Source organism: Coffea arabica, chromosome 4e, assembly GCF_036785885.1.
Source record: "Coffea arabica cultivar ET-39 chromosome 4e, Coffea Arabica ET-39 HiFi, whole genome shotgun sequence".
Classification (NCBI taxonomy): Eukaryota; Viridiplantae; Streptophyta; class Magnoliopsida; order Gentianales; family Rubiaceae; genus Coffea; species Coffea arabica.
Genome location: NC_092317.1, coordinates 25,040,993 through 25,066,165, shown reverse-complemented (window position 1 = coordinate 25,066,165; position 25,173 = coordinate 25,040,993).

Sequence of the window (25,173 nt, the reverse complement as noted above, 5' to 3'; positions counted from 1 at the left end):
TAATTCTCTTTTAATTGAAGTTGTTCATATCTTGTTAGTTGTGTCTTTTGTCAAAAAACAAAAAAAAAAAACTGTAGCGATTACTGTTCATCGTACTGTAGCGTACTGTTCACGTTACTGTTCATCCGAGTCAAAAAAAAAAAAACCTGTTTGGGTGTTGTCTTTTTGTGTTTTCTGTCCAAGTTCTTGGGTTTGTTATACTTGTGTTTGGGTTGTTAGGGTTTAAAGACAAAAAAAAAAAAAGAGTCACGTACCTTATATTGTTTAGTGTTCAAATTGCTAGAGTATTGCTGGAATTGTCTTTTGAGTATTGCTGAAATTCTGTTTTGCCTATTTCTTGAGAATTGGTTGTTGTTTTTGCAAACCCTAGACACCGCAACATAATTTGGGGAAATTCTTGTGTTTCTTGAACAAATTCTTGAAGTTCTTGGACCACCAAGTCTTGTTTTGAAATTTCTTGAACAATAAACCAAGAACTAGGGTTTTCTTGGAATTGGCATAACCTTTCATCCGTTTTCTTGAACTTGTTGGTGTGATCTGAATTTGTGTTCCTTGAAGAGCCGAAAAAAAAAGAAAGAAAAAAAAAGGAAGAAGAGAAGGAATTGGCTCTCATACAAAGGAAATCAAGTTTCCAAAAAAAATCGTGAGTTTCCAATTCTTGGTGGGTTCCCAAATCTTGATTAGTCTCCAAATCTTGGTTGATTTCCCAAAACTTGAGTTTCCTAATTTTGATTGGTTTCCAACTCTTGAGTTCCAATCTTGATTGAATTCCAAAGACCCTAAACAACCTAACCAGCCCCAAACACACCCAATTCCGTTTTCAAAACCAAACCAAACACCTTAGCCCAAACCGCCTTGGGAGTTCTTGAGTTTCTAAAATCGGTTGAGCTAGTTTTGCAACCCGATTTGACTAAAATTTGAGGACTGGTTCGTACATTATTTGGGCACCCCAAAAGCACCATTTATACTCCAAAATACTGACCAGAAACTCAACAAAGCAACAGCTGAAAAAAAAAAGTTCCAGTTTCAGGTAGAGTTTTTGTTTTCTAGGATTCGCAAAAATTCTGCTTTGTGTCTTATTACTTATAGGGTAATTAATTCTGGAATTTTTTAGAGTTGAGTTGTCTTAAGAACTTCGAGAAGGAAAATTGAGAGTGAGTGTGTTTTCTTGAGTGATACACGAGTGCTTTGCAAGGTAGACTAGGATACATTTGTTTTGCAGGTTTGACAATATGTCTCAAGAGGGGAACATGGCCGAGCCGTCTGAGACCGATGTGTCACTCAAATTGGTGCTCCAAACTCTCCAAAAACAAACGGGGAGGCTTGAATTTGTGGTGACACAACTATCCGACAGGGTGGCTGCCATTGAGATGCGAGGTACTGGAGATATTCCCAATAGGGCTTCAAGTGCTCAGAGTGTTGAGCATGATGCGGATGATGAGGGATATCATTCTAACACCTCATTCCGATCAAGGAAAAGCCACAGGGAAGTGAGGGAAGGCCGAGACCGACCTAGGAGAACCACTGACAATCTTGGTTCCATCAAGACTAAGATGCCTACCTTTCATGGGAAAAATGATCCTGAAGCTTACTTGGATTGGGTTAGACGAGTTGAGCAAGTGTTTGAAGTCCACAACTACTCTAAAGAGAAAAAGGTGAAACTTGCAGCTATTGAATTTCAAGATTATGCATCTATTTGGTGGGAGCAAGTATGTGCCACAAGGAGGAGAAATAGGGAACAACCAATTGACACTTGGACTGAAATGAAGCAAGTGATGAGGAAACGATTTGTACCCTCCCATTATACTGCGGACTTGTACAATCGGCTCCAACGAGAGAACAAATCTCTCAAGAGGAGGGGTTCCATGCAATCTACCTCTTTAAAGTCGGTTTATACAAGAGGCGATCAGAAGGTTCATTCAATATTTTCTAGGACTAAACCTAGAGTTGAACCACCTCATGCGAAGTCATTTTGGGAGACATATCAACGTCTTCTACACAAAAAACAAATGGAGTCAAATGGATGCTATCAAAGTGAGTTTTCTAAGAAGGAGATAGCTGACCCTATTCCCAACAAAGGAGTATCTCATCCTATTGAACCATTTGTTGAGGAGGTTGATGATGAGAAAACAATCGAGGGCGTTAAACTAGATAAAGAGATGGAAAAATCTGATGAGATGAGTGGTAAAAAGGAAGAAAAGAGAGAAAGTGAGACGATTTTGAGCAAAAATGTGAGGGCTTATTGTTTTTCTAACGAACTTACCTTTGCTTTATTTAGTGTTTCTTCATTTGTGCAGATTAAGCAAAGTCAAGTGAAGTTAGTCATGCCATGCTCCATTCCAAAGTCACTTGTACAATTCACTAGTTTCCATGGAGTTTGTCTTTTAGGAATTGAATCTATTTGGAATCATCTCATGGAACAATTTCAATTCAAATCTGTCCATACCAAAGGGGAATCACGTCAAATCCACCATGAAGGGAGAATTCCGAAATTTGACTCTCATTTGCTACCTATGGGTCATTCATCATCTTTACCTTCTTTTGAGTATAATTTCCATCCTAACACTTGTATTTCTTATCCAGATTTTGAAGAAAAGTGTAAAAGGCTAGCAATGCCTTCTCAAGTTGAATCAATTGGTGGAAGGAATAATGAAGTGGCAAAGGGAGTATTCACATTTAAAACTTGTTCTATACCTTCTTACCATTTAGTTGATGATGTACCATTACTTCTTTACCCAATTTCTAATTTGTTTCAAGTTGAAGGTTATTTTGTTTTTGTAGGTTGTAAAGCTGTCCAAAATTTTTCAGTTTTGATTAAAGACTTACAACCTGATTTCGTGCTTATTCCAACTAAAGGTGGTGATCTTTCATGCTTATTCACACAGCCAAAAGCTGGTGGCCAAGTGCTCAATTTGTCAGCTTCAACTTGTGCTAGTTCGAGTAACCCTCATGAAGTGGAATTCAATTGTTTGTTACCTTATATGTTGGAAGATGAGAAATTGTGTGTCACGCAAGATCCCAAAGCTGTCCTCCACGAGTTGTTTAGTGTCTCATCCATGCAACAAGTTGCTCCCAATTTATCCATGCAAGATGATTCAAATCAATGTCAACTAGTGCTGGATTTTACACCTTTGCACAATCAAGGTGTCAATGTGAAGCTTCATGACCAAAGGCTAATTAGAGAGTTTTGGATTGCCACTTGGGATTTTCACATGCCTTACACAAGCTCTTTCCTACCTTGGCGCATGTCCTTATTTGAGCGCTTCCCGAAGCTGACCAAACGACATGCAACATGGCTCGTAGTCATTCGTCTACTTCCAACACTGCTGTCCTTTAAGCGCACCATCGATTTGTGGACAACTCACTTTCAAGAGGAGACTTTGAAGATTCGAGGACGAATCTTTTCGAGGAAAGAGGGAATGATGCGGATACGGGTGTGCAACAACTTCCACCTTGGGTCAAGGACCCTTTGATCAACATTGGTGGTCCGATGACAAGATTAAGAACCAAGAAGGTGAAGGAAGCTTTACGAGCCTTGATCATTCACCATACAAGCAAGGAACAAGCTAAGTTTGAAGATTTGATGGACCATGAAATTACTTTGTTCACTTGTACGTTTGAAGTGAAGGAATGATCTCATACTTGTTAGCTTAGTTGGTAGTTGTTTTAAAACTGTCTAGTTTAGTAGTTGTTAGGCGTTGAGTATTTTATTACTTATTGGGCCTTATCGGAAAGCCTTAAAGAGCTGGCTCTTTAAGCTCTTTATGCGGACCGAATTTCTTCCAGGTTTATGTGGGCCGGATTTTGCCCCAGTTTTAGCCTATAAAAGGCACCTCTTGTATGAGTAAAGACGGAGAGAATATTACAACCAGAAATCGTGAGGAATTTTCCTTCAAGTTCTTAATCGAACTTACTCTTGAATTCTTGAGTTCATGGCTTAGGATTCAAATCAGACTTTATCGATTAGCTTGTTCCCTAATCGTGGTGTCGCTTCATCCATCCTTATTTGCTTAAGGTTGCTGATTACCTTTGTGTGTCAGAGGTCTTGAGTTCATGAGAACAATCGAGTTCAATTTCTGTTGGGAGAAAAGATCCAACTCTGATAATTACAAGGTTGGGAGGTTCTAGGAGGGTCTTCCCCTAGGGTTGCCTATATCAGGAAGGTAGTTAACAAAACTACCAATGTTCAAGAAATTTCCAAGACAAATCTGTCTTCTTGCTTTCTTTCCCTTTTTAAACACTTTGCACCATGAAATCAGTCCCATTTTGGTTCATTTGTAAAACCAAGGTCCAAGAAAGATTTCAAAAGCAATTGATAGTTGGTTGATATAAAAATTTCAAAATAAAACATCTCACAAACAACTAAACTAGTCATCCAGCAAAAAGAAGGGTTTTCCAGATTTGTCGCAGTTTGGAAATGGAACCATATCTCACTCAATACAACTTGGAATTGAGAATGGTTGATGGCGTTAGAAACTAGAATCATAAAGCTATATTTCATCAGAACAAATCATTTTCAAAATCAAAGAACACTGCCAGTGGACCACTGCTACACGAATTTTCCAGATTTGTTCTTGCCAAAATTCAATTTTTATCCAACCAATCCAAATGATTTTTCGTAGAAACTTTCTACACACCATACACAATATATATACATCAGTTTTAAAGTCATTTGAGCAACAAAAATTTGAACTAAGCGACGGCAAAAACAGGGCAGATTTCGGTCAGCTTTCCTACAAAATTTTCCTTCAACTTTCCTTCGATTCTCTATCCATAATTATCTTAAACAACACTTAAACAACCCAAATCAAGCATTATATCATCACATCAGTCCATACAACCAAGACGGGATTTCATAGAGCCCACACCAACCATTCCAATTTAAATAACAACATCAATAATGAAGTTACAAGCTTCATAGTCAAGATTAAACCCACTAAAGTCGAGATTAGAAGATTGGATGATTACCTCCTAATCCTTGTGAGAAACCAGAAATGTTTGCACCTCTAAAGCCCCAAGAAAAACCGTGAGATGATGCCTATCTCCTAGCTTAAGTGAATCTCCAAATGATTTTGAGGTTGGATGGTAATTTGTAGAGGATTTGGAGCAAGAATTGAAGTGAAATGGTGAAGAGTTTTTCTCTTCTTCTTCCTTGGAGTGTTGGCTGGCTATGGAGAGTGAGGAGAGAGAGAGCTGATGAATGAAGCTTCTTGGAGAAGCTTGAGTGTTTGAGGTTAAAAGTTTGAGCAAAAGTCAACTGTGAATAGTACTCATGCGCGCGTGTCGTGTCCGTTTTCTCTCGGGTTTGTCTCACTTGTGCACTAAACCTCTAATGTATTTCCTTTAACATTATAATTATTCACTCTTAGTAGTCTAATATTAATTTCTTAAATCTCCATTGGGTTGATTTGACGCGAAATTCCAATTTGCACGCGATAAAGCGAAACTTAAGAGAAATTATTGTAACAATAATATAAGTAACTAATATTAGGGTAATTAATCATAAAAATAACTATTTTTGAAATAAAAACATGAGTCCTCACAAGTATTAATTACTCAAATGTCCAATTAGTTTGTACAGGCGCGACTTTCGGGAAACTTTCGACGCGCGCACGGTATAAGCTTAAATTTTAACTCACTCACATCTAATCTCTCAATTAACTTTTCTTAGTCTACTATTGATCATTCTTAATTCTCCAAGATTATTGCACTCTCAAATCGAATTTTACATCGAAAAACATGTACTCGTTACTCCTTACTAAACGAGCCTCCGAAAAATAAATTTTACTAACGAAACATTTTAAAAACATAAGTAAGACATTGTTCCATGTAAATGGATTTAAAATGGTTGAAATAAATTATTCGGAGAAAAACGGGTGAATAAATAATGAAATAAGCCAGTAAAATAAGATTAAAAAATAAGAAAATTTTCGGGTCCCACATCCTTCCCTCCTTAAAAAGAATTTCGTTCTCGAAATTCACACCTGGCATAATGTCATACCCCTTAATAATTAGACTTATCAGATCAATCAATAACTTACACTCTCCAACCCATATTTCATAATTTCTATTCGTCCAATTAGCAATCAAACTTTGATTTCTCCAATAGGCGTTTTAACTTCCAAATCATAGGGTAAATTAATCGGTCTCACGTCTGTCCCACTTATAAATCTAGGGTTTGCAAAACAGTGTGTCGTATCAGGGTCACTTAGAACCTTGGCTAAACAATGAAAAACAAGAATCATACCTTTATGACTTAGAACCTGTTGACGGTCTAATGCATAAACCCTAGTCGGTGCTTTAGATCGACTTCCTCCAGTACTAGACTGCTTAACGGCTGACTTTTCACGCCTTTGAGTACTACCTCCTTCTTTTGGTACTGTTAGGCATTTGGATATCTGGTGCTCAGTACCACCACAATACAAGCACTTCCCCTGTTTCCTCCAACAATGGTTCTCCGTATGGTTGAGCTTGCCACAATAACCACAAACAACTTGAAGAGCCACAGTTTGACCACTTGGAGGTGTTCCTCTCGATTGACCTCGTCCATTATGGTCTCCTCTTGATTGAGTCCCTTTTTGTGTACTAGTTGTCTCTACTCTTCTCGTTCTTTTTTCCTTTTTAAAAGATGGGGCACCCTTATCCGCTTGTCCAGGAGGGTTACTAGGAGTGCTCTTTTTCTTAGCATGAAAGTCTCTAACTTGCAACCATGCACTTTCGACCCTCTGCGCTTTCTCTAAGACTTCAGTGAACGTAGAAATTTGGGCTGCTACTAACTGTGACAGCCCCACCTCCCCATACGGCGAACCAGAGGGTTCGGCGGGCCGCCTGCCCAGCTCTCGCCGGGACTCAGTCGTTCACTACATTCCTCAAACAGATTACAAGATAAAACTCAAATATTACATCAAATTCTTCAAGAATTACATATCATAAGCGAAGCGTCCACGCTTCCGCTGCGCCACTCTGATCCTTGATACCAGCTATTATACAGGAGGAATTCCAAATCTAAACTGTACAAAATATAGGCCATCCAGTCACGTGAATAAGTACTACAAGTCCTTCCTTCGCCTTGAGGCCTGTGGAGGGGAATAAAATATTTTTGGGGTGAGCTAGAAGCTCAGCGAGTAACCAGGAAAATCATTAAACAAATATATTTCACAATGTTGCATTTCGATCATTTCGATGATGTCATGATTCAGAGATCAAATGTTCGTTTAGTGCTCTCGTGAGCCAGGGAAATCATAGCACTTGAACACCCAACGCTCAAATAGATCATTTAACATTAACATTAACATTAGGAGGGAGCCCCTTTTTGAGCTCCGGAGCCATTTGCTCCATCATGTCACGAACTCACGAAAATGGTGGAGACGTTGGTGTCCAGCACAAGACTTTCCCAGAACTCATTGAAGCCAAATCATGTCATGAATTCACATGCAAGCACGCATGAGATGCAATCGAGTACATAATGCAAGAAACATTTCACAAGTACTTTGGAAATAGTTTAGAGGCACTCACCTCCACGGCTCAGAAATCATCAAGCATATAACATTGCCTTGCGCAAATCCAAGTCTTAGATCACAAACTCAATGCAAACAAATCCCTTCAAAGTTCGGACAACACTTCCCCTGAATTTGTTAACTTTTCCAGCCATCATGGCTTCATTATTTCCTCATTCCAACCCAAAGGTACACACACAACAAAAAGTTCATTCAATAGCCATTCAGCAAGCTCCAAGTAGTACAAGTACGAGTCAAGCTAGGGAAAAGTCTGGAAATGAAAGTTAAGCTCAAAACCAGAAAAATAGGTTTTGACATCATTTTACGGTAATGGTACCAAAGGCGCTACGATTATCGGATGAAGGTGCAAGATACACCGTTTAGAAGCTAAGAGATAGGGCTACAATATTTCAGAAGGTCACTCAACCCAGTTTCGAGTGTAACCAGGTCAAAAATGCAAGATACCATACCAGAATCACAAAAACAGATTCACAGAACTCATTCTAGCGGAAACACCATAAAACAGGCTATCCAAGTCCAAATCCAGAAATTCCAAAACCAGATGAAAGCTAAGAAACAGGGATAAATTTCATCAGAAGGCCTCAACAACCAATTCGGAAGCAATTCCAGCCAAAACAACCAATTACAGGCGCAGTTCTCAATTTCTGGTAAAACCAGAACAGCAATAGTAATTTCGACTTGTCTCATGCTACACTACTCTGATTGACCTGAAATTTTGTAGGCACCTTTAAAATGTCATTCCCTACAACTTTCATGTTTTAATCCAAGGCCAATTCGGCCTCTAACTAGGATCTATAAATTCGGGCAGAATGTAATTGCCAAGAACCCTAATTTTCCAGATTTCTTCCAAAACAGAAATTGCTTGCAATTATCCACTTTTTCCACCTTCTAGCTTCCTTAAATATCATTTCCAATCATCATACATGACCACATAATCATATCCATATGAAAACAGAAAAATCCCCAATAATTATAAAACTACACCAATTCAACCAAAATCAAGATATAATCCATAAAAGTGCATCTTATACCACCACCAATCATGAATTGAACATCAATTAAGGGAGGAGAGTGGTTCTTCACAACTCACCTTAGCCATACAAGAGATAGAGCAACAAATCACCTTAGCTTTCCAAACAACTCCACAAAACACCTCAAGACCACTTAGCAAAGAGATTTTATGGAATGATTTGGAGTTTTATTGGTTGGATTTGAAGATTGAGCAAGAAATAGAAGGAAGAAATTGAGAGCTTTTCTTTCTTTCTTGAGCAAGAACATTCGGCCAAGAAGCTTGCAAAATGAAGCTTATTTTGATCAATTTTTTTGCATTTATTTGGTAAAGGTAAAGGTAAAGTCAAATGGTCAAAGTCCAAGATTAAATCACAAGGTGACACTTGTCACCTTTTGGTTCAAAACTTATCTTTTTGTCTCTCCAATACAAATATCTTAACACCTTGTAAAATAATATCACTTAATACAAATTTCCAACAAGTTGTCAAAAATATAATGCATTTACCGCACTTGCGGGTCCCACGTTCAAAATACGCTCTTAATTTCTCAAAAACTAACTGATACTAGAAAAATCATTTTAAAACTATCTTTGCTCATAAACTTTATCTGGGGAATTTTTCTAATAAAGAAAATGTAGAAAAGGCAGGCAATTAAATAAAATAAACCCTAGAAAATTAGAAAATTTCCGGGTTCTCACACTCATTCTTTTCGGGGCATCACACTAACCCCTCCTGAATCTCCACATTAAGTCCTTGTACAAAGCGCCTTATCCTCCTCCGTTCATTAGTCACCAATTCTGGGGCATTGTGACGACCCCACCTACCCCTAGGGCGTACCCCAGGGTTTAGCGGTCCGCCTGCCCAGCTCTCGCCAGGACTCACTCACTTACTTCAAATAAAATAGGTTACAATCTCAAGAGTAAAGGAAATAACAGTTTCCAAACCGGGAACGTATACTTACATACATTTCTATCTCAAAAGTAATACAACCCAAATATAACAAAGGTTCTCAACCTCAATACATCCGACCCTATAAAGGCATTAGAGCGAATACAATTGCAAAATTTAAAAAAAACTAGACTACGCTATTCTATACAAGTCTCTCTGTGACAGCCCCACTTTCCCCTAAGGCGAACCAAAGAGGTTAGCGGACTGCCTGCCCAGCTCTCGCCAGGACTAACGGTGCAGTATAGAGCGATCTTTCACGTTCCGGAACTTATAACGCGCGCAAATAAGGCAAAAGGGCAAAATAACCCAAAATAAAAGAAACAAAATCCGGAGTCGGCCATGAATAGTAACCGACTCGTCCGAACCCAACCAAACATCGAATTACATAAACCACAAAACATTTAGCCTTTACAAATCAAAAATGACATTTAAAAGTGATACAAAAGTCACTACATATATGGTTTGCCAAAACAAAAGTGAAAACGGCCCTAATGATACATTTAGGGTCCCATTTTATATACAATACAAAAGAGTCATTCATCTAGTTCATTTGGCAACCATTTATCAAAATTCATTCCAAAAGAGTCATATTCCTGTAAGGAAAACAAAAGGAACGGGGTGAGCTAAAGCTCAGTGAGCAACTATCACAACAGCAATTAAGATCACATAAGCAAAACCATTCAATTCAAGTATGCAATTTCGAAGTAAAGTAAATCAGTGAAAGGATACGGTCGGCTCTCAAGAGCCCATTTCCACGCTTATGTCTTGATCCAACCTCATTGACTCTCCGTCAATGTTGAAGAGTGACCAACCGTAGACTCCTCTTCTCTCCCATTCCTTCCACCAAACATCCCCCTACCGGGCCCGCACTCCAAACACTTGCACTGTGGTATTACTCGAGTATACCGGAATCAAGAGTCTCTCATACTACAAGATTCCTTATAACTTTACCCAAGGCTCATTAATTGTCACGACCAAACCCTTGTCGGCTCGATTCAATCAACTACCAATGGGGTTGAGCTCAATGATAACATTTGTAGTCGTTGGATACTTGTCCAATCGATATCAAGTCATGTATTTCATTTCATATATCAGTTCATATAACTTTCCAATAACTTTCCAATAACTTTTCAATAACATGTGAAACAATAAGTGAGAGTGATAAAGTACACTCTCACATCAATCCATTAACATACAACATCTCAAGTTCAAATATCAAAGCCATATAATAGCACACAAGTGAGTAGTACACTCACCAATCAATTAAGTGCTATTTCTTGCACTTCCGTCAGGAGAATGTCGTGAGCTATCGTCACGCCCTAGAACATGTAAACAAATACCATAAGACTCGATAACGAGTCATAAAGTCAAACCAATTATCGCCCAATAGGGTTTCATGCATGGAAATTCAAGGGTTAAATACTTAACCTTTACTCAAGTCGAGAATATAGTTTTCTAAATCTCGAGTAAAAATTCGGGCAGCATGCCCTTTGTGTTTACCAAATTTTCCAGCCATAAGGCTTCATTATTTTTCTTCAATCACAACCCAACAACACACATATAAGCATTTCATGTCAAGAGCCGTTCCATAGCTCACAATATCATAAAACAAGAAACCATACCGAGCCATAAACAACACCAATTCACAACCCCAATAGGGTTTTATAAACATATACAAGCATGAAAGCAAACCAGAAATTAAGAAAGGCTTTAATGTTGGCCTTGATAAGAAAACCGGTTTTGACGTCATAATGCGGTAATGGCACAACTCTCACTACAATTATCGGTTAGGGGTGTAAGACCCACCGTTTCGAAGCTATGAAACAGGGCTACAACAATGTAGAAGGCCTCTCAGTCGAAATCCTAGCACAACTAGGTCAAAAGTGCCAAATACCAAACCAGAATTACCAAAACAGATTTGCAAAACACACAAAACTGTAATACGTCAATCTCAGCCTACACAGGTCCAAATGCCGAAATTCCAAAGGCATAAGTTAGCTAAGACATCCAGCTACATATCCTTAGAAGACACCAACTTCAAAATCCAAACCAATTCCAGTCAAAACAGGCAATTACTATCGCAGTTCAGACATTCTGTGCACCAAAAACAGCAACAGTAAAAACGGCATAACTCACTCTACACTTGTCCAATTTCCCTGAACTTTTGTAGGCACACTAAACTCATCAATACCTACAACTTTCATGTTTTGAGCAAAGTCCAATTCGGCCTCTAGCTATAACCTAAAATTTCGGACAGAATAGGGGTTCAAGAACCCTAACTTTTCACATTTCATTCCAAATCCAAAATTGATTGCATTTAACAACAATTCACACCTACTAGATCCAAAGCCCCTTATTACCAAGCATCATACTAGTCCACAACATCAAAATCATATGAAACCAGAAAATTCCTCATAAAATGGAAAACTTCACCAAATCAAGCCAAACCAAGAAATAAATCATATAATCCAACACTCAAGCCACTTCTAAGCATAATATAACCATCATTAGGTGTAGTAGGGTGTTCAAGCATCACTTACCAAGAAATTAAGAGAGATAGAGAGGTTGGCCACCTTAGAGCTTCAAAACAACTTCACTAATACACTTACAAGCACTAGAAGAAAGGTTTTTATGGAATAGAATCTAGTGTAGGCTTTTGTTCTTGCAAGATTGAGTGAAATGGAAGCTTGAGAGTTGAAGAAATTCCTTTCTTCTTTGCAAGGAGAGGGCCGGCCATAAGAGGTAAGAAAATGGTGATTTTTGTGCATTTTTTTGATATTTAAACCTTTGGTCAAAAAAAGTCAAGAAAGTGAATAGTGTTTCTTAAAGTCCAACAAATGGGAAGGTGACACTTGTCACCTCCATAAATGCATCCTTATCATTCTTTTCTCTCTCTCACATCAATCACTTCACACACACTACTTATCTCTTAACACCCGATAAAATTTTCACTGTATCCGAAACTTAACCTTATTGGCCGAATTTTTCCAAACTTTTCGCACTAGTGGGTCCCACGTCCAAAATATATTCTTAATTTTCTAAAAACTCACCAATACTATAAAAATCATCTAAAAACTATAATTACTCATAAAATCTACCAGAAAAATATTCCTAGGCCCGAAAATGCAGAAAACATGCAATTAAGGGGAAATAAACCCTAGGAAAATAATTAGGGTTTTACGGGTTCTCACACTCTCCCCCCCTTAAAAGAATTTCGTCCTCGAAATTTTCCTTCAAATTTAAAGTATCCAATGGCCTGTACCTTCTCCGTCTTCAGAGTCAGAAGAAACGAGGTTCTTCATTCCAGTCCCTTCTCCACTTGACGGTGCAGGGTCGGTCTGGGTTGGTTGTTGAGTTCTTTTCTTTTTCCGCACTTTAATCGGGCAATATGCAATTCGATGCTCGATGTTCCCACAGCGCAGACATCTCCTCCCCTTTCTCCAACAATCATTCTCAGTGTGATTGGCCTTTCCGCAATAGTCACAAGTCAAGTGGACAGTCATCTTTTTGCTTTTCGGAGAAATCTCCCCCTGTCTGGTTTGGCTTTCATTGACAAATCTTTTATCTACCGCCCCCATTATCCATGGCGGCCCGAATAACTGGTTCACTTTCTGTACTTTAGAAGGTGTCATTGCTTCGCTAGGTTCCTTACTCACGCTACCCACTGCACTCCTTTTCCGTATTTGGGAAACTTTCACTTGCACCTTTGCATTCTTGATGCATTGAGCCTTTTCCAGGGCCTCCTCGGAAATCCCTTCATATTTCCTTTTTAGCTCTAAGTTTTTGTGCAGGAGCTCAATTTTCTCTGTATACTCGTGCCTCCAGCGCCCTTCCCAGTATGCGACTAGGTTCTTTTGGACTTCTATTTCGTCTCGAAGACCCCCGATTTCATTATACATCTCAACCCTACGTGCCATTTTACAGAGTTGCTGGACCTCAGATGGTAGCCTGTCGGCAAAACAATGGGTCATAAGAAAGTCTTGAATACAGGTAGCACTCTTGGTCCATGTTCGGTTCAGGTGTTGTTTCCTCCCTTTCTTCTCTTTGACTCTTGGTCTCGTTTTGTGTCACTGCTATGACCATGTCCGCGGGTTTTTTTTTTTTTCCAAAAGGGTACTTCCATTCATGCAATAAATTGACTAACATAACAAAATCTATCATACCAATAACATATCGCATATAACACGTTATATTCAAAGACGGATAAGCAAGTAAGCAAATATAGACTTAGTAATATACAGTCGAAAAGTCATCCCAGTACCAGCCCGTCTGGTCTCTCACGTCACTTACTATCCAAACTAGATGTCCATTGATCTCTTGTGCTCATTTTAGTCAGACAAAGCCTGTTCACGTTTCCAAAATACAAGGCTTGTTTCCAAAACACAGGGTTCAAATAGCTAGTAGCTTACATCACCTCAATTCTGGGGTACTCGGGCACGGGAATCCGAAATAAGATAGTTCACATCTCGAGCTGGCCAGTCCCAAGAGTAAACCATCTACAAATCAAAATTCCTGTCCGACATACTTATCTAGGGTCCTTAAATACCATGAGAAAGATTAAAGACCTATAACACTTCAAGGTTCATAACTTATGCTCAAACGAGCACTTAAACATATTCATGAAATTAGGACCACAACACCACTTGGCCCAGTCTCACTTCGCGCAGAGACCACGCGACGTGGCTCTGATACCACCTGTGACAGCCCCACTTTCCCGTAAGGCGAACCAAAGAGGTTAGCGGACTGCCTGCCCAGCTCTCGCCAGGACTAACGGTGCAGTATAGAGCGATCTTTCACTTTCCGGAACTTATAACGCGCGCAAATAAGGCAAAAGGGCAAAATAACCCAAAATAAAAGAAACAAAATCCGGAGTCGGCCATGAATAGTAACTGACTCGTCCGAACCCAACCAAACATCGAATTACATAAACCACAAAACATTTAGCCTTTACAAACCAAAAATGACATTTAAAAGTGATACAAAAGTCACTACATATATGGTTTGCCAAAACAAAAGTGAAAACGGCCCTAATGATACATTTAGGGTCCCATTTTATATACAATACAAAAGAGTCATTCATCTAGTTCATTTGGCAACCATTTATCAAAATTCATTCCAAAAGAGTCATATTCCTGTAAGGAAAACAAAAGGAACGGGGTGAGCTAAAGCTCAGTGAGCAACTATCACAACAGCAATTAAGATCACATAAGCAAAACCATTCAATTCAAGTATGCAATTTCGAAGTAAAGTAAATCAGTGAAAGGATACGGTCGGCTCTCAATAGCCCATTTCCACGCTTATGTCTTGATCCAACCTCATTGACTCTCCGTCAATGTTGAAGAGTGACCAACCGTAGACTCCTCTTCTCTCCCATTCCTTCCACTAAACATCCCCCTACCGGGCCCGCACTCCAAACACTTGCACTGTGGTATTACTCGAGTATACCGGAATCAAGAGTCTCTCATACTACAAGATTCCTTATAACTTTACCCAAGGCTCATTAATTGTCACGACCAAACCCTTGTCGGCTCGATTCAATCAACTACCAATGGGGTTGAGCTCAATGATAACATTTGTAGTCGTTGGATACTTGTCCAATCGATATCAAGTCATGTATTTCATTTCATATATCAGTTCATATAACTTTCCCATAACTTTCCAATAACTTTTCAATAACATGTGAAACAATAAGTGAGAGTGATAAAGTACACTCTCACATCAATCCATTAACATACAACATCTCAAGTTCAAATATCAAAGCCATATAATAGCACACAAGTGAGTAGTACACTCACCAATCAATTAAGTGCTATTTCATGCACTTCCGTCAGGAGAATGTCGTGAGCTATCGTCACGCCCTAGAACATGTAAACAAATACCATAAGACTCGATAACGAGTCATAAAGTCAAACCAATTATCGCCCAATTAGGGTTTCATGCATGGAAATTCAAGGGTTAAATACTTAACCTTTACTCAAGTCGAGAATATAGTTTTCTAAATCTCGAGTAAAAATTCGGGCAGCATGCCCTTTGTGTTTACCAAATTTTCCAGCCATAAGGCTTCATTATTTTTCTTCAATCACAACCCAACAACACACATATAAGCATTTCATGTCAAGAGCCGTTCCATAGCTCACAATATCATAAAACAAGAAACCATACCGAGCCATAAACAACACCAATTCACAACCCCAATAGGGTTTTATAAACATATACAAGCATGAAAGCAAACCAGAAATTAAGAAAGGCTTTAATGTTGGCCTTGATAAGAAAACCGGTTTTGACGTCATAATGCGGTAATGGCACAACTCTCACTAAAATTATCGGTTAGGGGTGTAAGACCCACCGTTTCGAAGCTATGAAACAGGGCTACAACAATGTAGAAGGCCTCTCAGTCCAAATCCTAGCACAACTAGGTCAAAAGTGCCAAATACCAAACCAGAATTACCAAAACAGATTTGCAAAACACACAAAACTGTAATACGTCAATCTCAGCCTATACAGGTCCAAATGCCGAAATTCCAAAGGCATAAGTTAGCTAAGACATCCAGCTACATATCCTTAGAAGACACCAACTTCAAAATCCAAACCAATTCCAGTCAAAACAGGCAATTACTATCGCAGTTCAGACATTCTGTGCACCAAAAACAGCAACAGTAAAAACGGCATAACTCACTCTACACTTGTCCAATTTCCATGAAATTTTGCAGGCACACTAAACTCATCAATACCTACAACTTTCATGTTTTGAGCAAAGTCCAATTCGGCCTCTAGCTATAACCTAAAATTTCGGACAGAATAGGGGTTCAAGAACCCTAACTTTTCACATTTCATTCCAAATCCAAAATTGATTGCATTTAACAACAATTCACACCTACTAGATCCAAAGCCCCTTATTACCAAGCATCATACTAGTCCACAACATCAAAATCATATGAAACCAGAAAATTCCTCATAAAATGGAAAACTTCACCAAATCAAGCCAAACCAAGAAATAAATCATATAATCCAACACTCAAGCCACTTCTAAGCATAATATAACCATCATTAGGTGTAGTAGGGTGTTCAAGATCACTTACCAAGAAATTAAGAGAGATAGAGAGGTTGGCCACCTTAGAGCTTCAAAACAACTTCACTAATACACTTACAAGCACTAGAAGAAAGGTTTTTATGGAATAGAATCTAGTGTAGGCTTTTGTTCTTGCAAGATTGAGTGAAATGGAAGCTTGAGAGTTGAAGCATCACTTACCAAGAAATTAAGAGAGATAGAGAGGTTGGCCACCTTAGAGCTTCAAAACAACTTCACTAATACACTTACAAGCACTAGAAGAAAGGTTTTTATGGAATAGAATCTAGTGTAGGCTTTTGTTCTTGCAAGATTGAGTGAAATGGAAGCTTGAGAGTTGAAGAAATTCCTTTCTTCTTTGCAAGGAGAGGGCCGGCCATAAGAGGTAAGAAAATGGTGATTTTTGTGCATTTTTTTGATATTTAAACCTTTGGTCAAAAAAAGTCAAGAAAGTGAATAGTGTTTCTTAAAGTCCAACAAATGGGAAGGTGACACTTGTCACCTCCATAAATGCATCCTTATCATTCTTTTCTCTCTCTCACATCAATCACTTCACACACACTACTTATCTCTTAACACCCGATAAAATTTTCACTGTATCCGAAACTTAACCTTATTGGCCGAATTTTTCCAAACTTTTCGCACTAGTGGGTCCCACGTCCAAAATATATTCTTAATTTTCTAAAAACTCACCAATACTAGAAAAATCATCTAAAAACTATAATTACTCATAAAATCTACCAGAAAAATATTCCTAGGCCCGAAAATGCAGAAAACATGCAATTAAGGGGAAATAAACCCTAGGAAAATAATTAGGGTTTTACGGGTTCTCACACTCTCGCCCTTGCTCGCATCCTCTGTAAGGAAAACAAAACTAACGGAATGAGCTAAAAGCCCAGCGAGGTTCCGTACGCAATAATCAAATCAATTAGACAATGACATTAGTCAGATACTAACAAGTTGTCCAGAAAACATTTACAATATAAAGTAATAATAACACATTCATTAAAAGGATACATGCTCACGTGGAGCCCTTTGTTCATTCTTTCCACCAATCATTTCCTTATTCCTCCAGCATTAATATAATTTCGTTTGTGAGTGAAAACCCCTCCATTGTTCTTGCCATTCATTCATTCGTTTCATTGTCCCCCTACTGGACATTGGCCAGTCTCCACCCGACAATGTGGTAATACTTGAGTATACCAAATATTAATCCAGGGTCACCAATCGCCCGACCGAATCCGTTTCTGGCTCGAGTCGACCGGCAACAAAGGGCAAGGGCCCAGTTCAGCCAAACGGCTTACATTCATGTACAAGTAGCATTTAATCATTTAATCATTATAAATTTCACATTCATTTAGGTCGAGTGCGATAAAGTACATACTCGCCTAGCAAAATTCATTTTTAGAAATCATTGAAAACATTTAACATTTAACCAAATATTCACGAATAGTCACATAGTCACAACAATCCACATAGTCATTGAAAATATAACGTACAAAGAACACTCACCTATTTAAGCAAAATAACGTCCAAAGTATCCTTCCGGATAATACCCTCAATCACCAAGCAACCCTAATAATAACCAAGGGAAAGTATTACGGTTAAACCATCCAAAGTTTAGGTGAACCAAAGAAAATTCGAATAACTACTAGTACAAAATATAAATATGGTTTCGGAAGTGAAAAGAGTACATTTAAACCAAAGGACATGAGTAAAATATTTGTAAAACTTATGCTCGCTCGTAAAACGTTGAAATCTCTATTTGAGTCGAAGTGACAAAGAAAATGTATTTCTATTAGTCGTAATTTCATTTTTCCAAGGGTACAAGTTTCGGCTGAATTCTAACTTATATACCTCGATAAAAGAAGACACAAATATCCTAGATGGTTCAAGTGGTATCGTCCTTAAATTCTTACCTAGTCCTTGAGTGTAAATTTGGGCAGCACGTTCTTTGTATTTACCTATTTTCCGGCCATTTATGCCTTCATTATTTTTCTCAATCTGTCCCAAAGTCACACACAGATAATCTCATTACAATAGCCATTCAATAGGCTAAAAGTCAATCAATTACAAAACCAAGCTAGAAAAGTGACCAGAAATAAGGTTTAAGGTGAAGAACAAAATGACAGGTTTGACGTCTCTTAGCGTATCGATCACAACCAAAGATACACTTACCGGATTGGGATAAAATTTATATTTTTTTGAAAGTAAGCCAAAGGGCTACAACTTTGATGAAGACAACTCAACCCAGTTCATAGTGTATCTAGGCCAAATTTACAAGTTACAGAACCAGAATTTCACCATCAGGCTGGTTAACAGCACTGTGTTCAAATGACAATAACTCAGGCTACACAATTCCGTTTGAGGTGCTTTCAGTTGCGTTACAAAGATGAAACATAGGGCTTAAAGTTTTGTGTTTTGGCTAAAGGCTAATTTGATATGGATCAAGGAGAAAAAACTCATCCAGAATGAGGAAATGTCAAAACTGTCCACAAAACTATACCTATGGCCGCAAGGGTAATTTTGTCATTTCACATGATAAAGTACTTGGATTGAGCTGAAATTTTACAGGAAGTTATAATACATCATTTCCTACAACTTTTATGTTTTAACCTAAGGCTGATTCGGCCTGCATCATGGCCGAATGAAACTGGACAAAACAGAGTAATACAAAATCGAAAAACTGGAATTCATGCATTCAAGTGCTAATCTTCACAATTCTAGCTTAAAACACTACTTCACCTCCTTATCTAAGCTTATTCACATCATATTCTATCTAAACAAGAAGAAATATAGCTGAACAATTCACAACCCTAACTCACAAATTCTCCATAATCATCAAAACTACTTGCATAGCTATCAATTAACCAAGAATATGAGTCGTATAGCAACTTAAGCAAGAATAAGGGAACTAAAGATGATGGACAGCCAAAATACCTCACTATGATGCTTGTAAGAGATATCCACCACCTCTCCTTGTAAAGTTTTAGCACACCAAGCTTCCCAAGTGCTCAAAGAAAGGATTAATCGGTTTAGTTTCTTGATTTTTCACTCAAACAAGATGGATTCAAGGTGAAAGTTGGAGTTTTCTCTCTTGTGTTTCCTCCCCTCAAAATTTCGTCCAACAAGCCAGAAATGGTGAAGAAATGAGGTTAATTTGGTTATAAGATGATAGGAAATTAATTGGTCAAACAACCATTGGATGGTTGCCACTTGTCACCTTAAGATTCAATCTCATTGTTTTTCTTTTCTTTCCTTTTCCTTAGTCAACAAAGATGGCTGGATTAAGGGGTAATTTAGGGCTGATTAGTCAAGTAAAACTAAGGGGATTAAGGTAATAAAGTGGTGGTCAAGTGGTGTATTCCATCGGTAGAGAACGGTACCCGTCGGTTCCAACCGATTTTCCTTAAATAGCGTATACTAGGGTTTTAACTTATAGTTCACTAACTTATTATTATCACTTCTAATCACACACTTAATATCATCTAAAACTCACTCTAAATCACTAAATTTGATATACACTCCGTGCCGAATAATTTCACTACGAAAAGGCGTAAAAACCCTAATTACGATAACTTGAAAACGAAAGGAAAAAACCCTTGATTCTATGTTTATTTGCACTTATTGTGGGGTAAATGAGTAGTAAGGCTATTCTAAAGTAATAAATTCCAAATAAAAGGGAATTTTAAGAAAAAATGTAAGGAAAATTTTCCAATCATCACAGGCATATTTAGAAAGTTTAGTAAATTTTCCTTCATATTCGTCCACACTAGAAGTTCCTTGCCTCAACTTTATGAATTCGTCCTCCCTTTTCTCTTGAATCAAGGGCGGGAGGAATTTCTCATTAAACTCTCGGGTAAAGTTTTCCCAGGTCCAAGGGGTCTGCGCTCTTTCCCACTTTCCCCTTATCAAGTCCTACCAAGCACGTGCGACACCCTCAAATTGAAAGACAGCAAAGCTCACCCGCCTCTCTTCTGTATAGTCTAGGGCGGCAAAAATGTTGGTCATTCTCTCTAGCCAAATCTCTGCTAACTTTGGATCGGTCCTCCGATAAACTTAGCGGATTAAATTTTAGAAATCTCTCCAAGGCTCTATCTTCCCCTCTATCCTGACCCTTAGGTTGGTTAAATGGCCCTAGTCCCTGTCTCTCAACTAATCGTTCTAGGATATCAGGCATTCTATTAATGGCAATAGCCACTTGGTTACCATCTATATTTTCTCGTCCCTGCGTCGGCCCAGTTGCCGATCCTTGATCGTCCCCTAAAGGTTGGGTTTGTCTAGTCCCACGCCCACAACCTCTACCACTTCTTTGTCCGTCCATAATTCTAGTTATGCCTAACGTAGGAAATAAAAGTAATTACGCGAGGAAATACTTAAAACAAGAGCCAATCGTGAAAACATTGGAAATAACAATAATTTACATATATTAACACTTTAAAATCCGTACAATTAGCAAGTCATGGGATATTACAAAAATATAGCACACATGTGTCACAAAAGTACTTTTAGTCATGCACGACTAAAGTAAAGCCATGTGCCTCAAAAGTAGGCTACAAAGTCAAACAAAATACAATGGCCTTGGCATTAGCATCACCCCAGCTATTTCTAACTACAAAAGTTAAAAGCCTATCACTCTAGGTCAAGTCCACAGTAGGGTTATCAAGTGGAATCTCCTACTCAGGGTCCTCTTCCGGATCCTCCTCCTGAACCGGACTCTGAACAATGCCCATCACCTCATCAATCAGAATGGTAGTATCTGCCAAGATCGCAGCGGCCCGATCTCGGACTTCCTCACCTATCCTAGTAAGCCGAACCCTAGCTCTCTGAAGCTCATCACGGGCGGCCGCGGCACTAGCCACCTCATTTACTAATGTTTCCTCCAACTCCGCAATCCTGTCACCCTGAGCATTCACCATAAGACTTAGCTCCTCCACCTCCTGAAGTAGAGCTCTGTTGGCATTCACCAACTGACGTCGTTCATCGTCAATAGCAAACACGAGATTATTCGGATAAGCGTATGTCGCCTTACAGACACATCGAGGATATCTAGTGGAAAGTGAGTAGCGCACACGAGCTCCTCCGCCCTGTGCCTAATAGTAAATAGACCTAAGGGGCTCCACGTGGCCATTAGCATGACCATTACCGTTAGCAGCAGGTTCCCCATTTCCATTCTCCATCCCCGCAAAACAACCACAATTTCTGGATTAGAAACTTAAAGTCACTAACTCGCTCAAATATCACTTAAAGTATAACTAAGTCATTTAATCTCTATTTTCAAGAGTAAAGTCTCTAATACATCTTCCAAATAGATCTCTAAACCTAGTCTCTGGTTTTCATTCCTACGAGTATTCGCTTAACTTTCAAACCAGTCCCACAGTCCGGCATCTTAAACTTTTTGCCTAAGATACACTACAAAGATCTGAAACCTAGGCTCTGGTACCAACTGTGACGCCCCCACTTCTCCCAAGGGTAAACCCAAGGGTATCGGCGGGATGCCTGCCCAGCTCTCGCTAGGACTCGATACAATACCAAATCAAACTTAAAGGGGGCAACAATTAAATATACAAGTCGAAGTAGAGAAAATAAGTCGTTTCCATACATAGATATTCAATCTTACATCACAAGTTTTCAAGTACATCAACTTCCCCAAAATATACAACTTTCAAAAGATGTCTAGTCAAGTACATTCCCAAAATTCTAGTCAAAAGAGCCATCAAGTAAGCTTCTCCATAATTCCTTCCAATTCAGCTCCTGTTAAGGAAAACAAATCTAACGGGGTGAGCGGATGTTTGTGATGCCAAGAGAAAAAACAAAACATGCACAAGCGAACACATAGTTCCAGTAACAAGTAACGATAACATAGGTTCAAGTATTAAAGTCAGAAAGTTCAAGTAATTCACAATTTATAATATAACACACTTGTTAAGGATACGGGAGCTCTGAGGAGCTAATTTCCACTTGCTTTGCTGGGTTTCGATCATATACTTCCGCGTGATGACACTCCGTTATCCGGGTAGGTATTTTAAGTCCGTAGAACTCCATTTTACTTCACGAATCCCATTCACCTTTACACCCCCTGTTTCAGGCCCGTTCATTATTTAAAAGGCGATACTACTCAAGTATGCCAAGCGAGATCTCTCAAATATATCAAGCTTTATCAATAATCTCATGGTTTACTAAGCTTCTCGACCAGGCCTATGCTGGCTCGATTTACAAGGTTAACCTATGAGTTTGGGCATCCCCCGAATATGAATACGAATACGAATATGAATACGAATATAAGTCGATAAGCAGCGCTCCATTCAACGATTCCAAATGCGAACCACAAATACGAATTACGAATACGAATCATAAGAATATGAGTCGATGGGACAACGCTCCAATCGACGGTTTCAAATATGATGCACATAACCAAATTCAAATAAAATTTTCATTTGAAAGAGAACAAGTGCGATAAAGTACTCACTCGACTCAAAATTTCCAATTTCACATAATTGAATTCACGTATTTAACCACATAACATGCACTTGACACTCACCAATCAAAGTATGGAAGTAAGTGCTCAAATTAGTGTTTAGGTGTCCGCTTTGAGATCCTCTTGAAGGTCCCCTTGAGCGCCTGAGCAAATAATAATTGACTATCACATACTATTACTTATAAACCCCTTGTTAACAAGGAAGATTGTACACTTGTACAATACTAAGAAAACATCATGAAAGAGAGCGTTAATTACTCGTAAATCGAGACTCAAAAGTGGGGTTTAATAACACAAAAGGAAAAACTGATTTCTTCCATGAAAGCAAGTTTAAAACGGTCAATCAACTTCAAAGGATGGCGAAGTGTTTCTAAAAACTCATTTCCCATCGAGTCGGAAAATTTCAGTTTTGCACGACAAAGTTAGAAAAATCAGAACTTACACTCTGTAGGTCCAAAATTGGAAAAATTTATACCGTTGGAATTTTGGTTCAAAGTACTAAAAGTTCCTAGAAGACACTTTTCCAAGATTCTAAACAGAAGATTTTCAAATTGCAGCTCAAAGTGGCTGACTTGAGCATACAAGGCAGTTTCGATCATGTTTTTCGGCAAACTTTGGAAATTCGGCAAAATTCACAGGAAGTGGACTAGCCTCTGAAATTTGTAACACAATGTGAATTTCAATCAAGGTTTCAAATACAAAAAACAGAATTAGATTCGGAGTTTTGAGTGTCAGGATATAGTAGCTCAAAGTTGGAAAATTTTCACTACTAAACAGTGAAATTTCCAGATTTGAAAGTAAACTTTGGGTCATCATTTGGGCATCAAACTGGTCTTAGAATAGTACCAAATTTGATACAATTCAACTCTAAAATGAGGACTAATTCTCTACCAAATTTCATGTAAAAACTCATACGGGAAGGTTATTAACAAAACTACCAAAGTTCAAGAAATTTCCAAGACAAATCTGTCTTCTTGCTTTCTTTCCCTTTTTAAACAATTTGCACCATGAAATCAGTCCCATTTTGGTTCATTTGTAAAACCAAGGTCCAAGAAACATTTCATAAGCAATTGATAGTTGGTTGATATCAAAATTTCAAAATAAGACATCTCACAAACAACTAAACTAGTCATCCAGAAAAAAGAAGGGTTTTCCAGATTTGCCGCAGTTTGGAAATGGAACCATATCTCACTCAATACATCTTTGAATTGAGAATGGTTGGTGGAGTTGGAAACTAGAATCATAAAGCTATATTTCATCAGAGCAAATCATTTTCAAAATAAATTCTTAAGTGAGAGAAAATAGAGCCACAAAATGCAGCTTCTACCTTTCTCTCGGATAGGTTAACAGAACAGGGCAGCCGACTTTGATCAATCACTACAGATGACTCAATTCGAATTAGAAGGTGCATTATGCACCGTTAGAAAACCACGGATATTAATTTTTGAATGCCACTAACGGCACTCAATTCCGACTTCCGAATAAAGAGATATGTTCTTTCAAAGAACACTGCCAGTGGACCACTGCTACACGAATTTTCCAGATTTGTTTTTGCCAAAATTCAATTTTTATCCAACCAATCCAAATGATTTTTGGTAGAAACTTTCTACACACCATACACAACATATATACATCAGTTTCATTTGAGCAACAAAAATTTGAACTAAGCCACGGCAAAAATAGGGTAGATTTCGGTCAGCTTTCCTACGAAATTTTCCTTCAACTTTCCTTCGATTCTCTATCCATAATTATCTTAAATAACACTTAAACAACTCAAATCAAGCATTATATCACCACATCAGCCCATACAACCAAGGTGGGATTTCATAGAGCCCACATCAACCATTCCAATTCAAGTAACAACATCAATAATGAAGTTACAAGCTTCATAGTCAAGATTAAACCCACTAAAGCCGAGATTAGAAGATTGGATGATTACCTCCTAATCCTTGTGAGAAACCAGAAATTTTTGCACCTCTAAAGCCCCAAGAAAAACCGTGAGATGATGCCTATCTCCTAGCTTAAGTGAATCTCCAAATGATTTTGAGTTGGATGGTAATTTGTAGAGGATTTGGAGCAAGAATTGAAGTGAAATGGTGAAGAGTTTTTCTCTTCTTCTTCCTTGGAGTGTTGGCCGGCTATGGAGAGTGAGGA